The following is a 1,316-nucleotide window of genomic DNA, read 5'->3' as shown; positions in this document are numbered from 1 at the left end:
GATTTGTGACTCCAAGATTTTTGGCCTCAACAAATACATGTGTGTGTGTGGGGGGAGACTGGGGCTCCGTGGGTGTGAATGATGAAATCAGGAATTCTCTTTGAGATGCTTATTCATATGATGTCAAGTAGGCAGTTGGATATATAAATTTGAAGTTTAGGGGAGAATTTTTACCTGGTAATATTAACTTGGCAGTCATTAGCATAAAGGTCATGTTTCAGATTTTATAGTATGCCTTAATATTGATTAACTCAAGTATAAAGGCGCACCAGGAGTCCCTTCCCTCATAAATTCAATCACTTGTTCTTAATCTTTGCTATGGTTTTCTATACTTCAGAATCATCTGAGGATTTATTAAAAATACAATTGCTCAAAGCTCTATTTAGCATAAAATTCTATTTGCTTTTTATGACTTTTATTTGTTAGTTTTTGTTTTGCATAATAAAGGTACACACCTGCCTACTATTCCATTCCCTTCTTTGGCAGTCCTTTCAACATTTAAGAATAACATTCATAATAATCATGGCTGTCAATACTGAGCACACTCCATATGCCAGCCCTTAATCCTCAAAACAATAGGAAGATCTGGGGGTGCAGACAGGTGCAAGGGATCTGGTTAGCATTGCTAAGAAGACAAGCAACAATGGTGGGTTTTGGTCTTGATGTGGCTGATTGGAGAGTGTGTTTCTGAGATGTGTCAGAAAGTCTGCTGAACCCAATGAATGGGGTTCCCTTTTATGAAAAATGTGCGCTCTAGTGCTAACTGCTTGGAAATGTTGCAAAGGCTACTGGAGGACAGGGTGAAGGTAGAGATAGAGAGTGATTTCAGTCTTTCAGTTGAAATTGTGACTTGGGAAGGCTCCAGAGTATGTCACTTGGAAGCAACAAAACCCATATCAAACTGGCTTAAGAAAAAGAAGAATTCACTGGCTTACATAGCACAAAAATTAAGCAACTAATATCAAATAAAGCTGGATCCAAGTGCTAAAATGAAGTTGTCAGGAGCATCTCTTTATTTATTTATTTATTTATTTTTGAAATATGGATAGAGAAGTGGGTCAGGGTTATTCTGCAGATGAGAATAAAGTTTTCGTTACCAGAAATAGGTTGAGGGGAGGATGGAAAGGCAAAAACAGCCAATACCCACTATAGCAGGACAAGAAAGAAAGGAAAATGGACACTTGTTTTACAGGTTATTTGAAAGGCAAGATTTGTGCTTTTCAATTAGTATTTAAAAAACAAATGAATTAAAACAAAACAGGGCAACGAACTCTCTGTAAAAAGGGTAAATGTGACCAGAAAATTCTTTTCACCTC

The sequence above is a fragment of the Galeopterus variegatus genome, unplaced genomic scaffold, assembly GCF_000696425.1.
Source record: "Galeopterus variegatus unplaced genomic scaffold, G_variegatus-3.0.2 Scaffold7842, whole genome shotgun sequence".
NCBI lineage: Eukaryota > Metazoa > Chordata > Mammalia > Dermoptera > Cynocephalidae > Galeopterus > Galeopterus variegatus.
The sequence above is the reverse complement of the archived record's forward strand: the minus strand, read 5'-3'. Positions refer to the sequence as shown.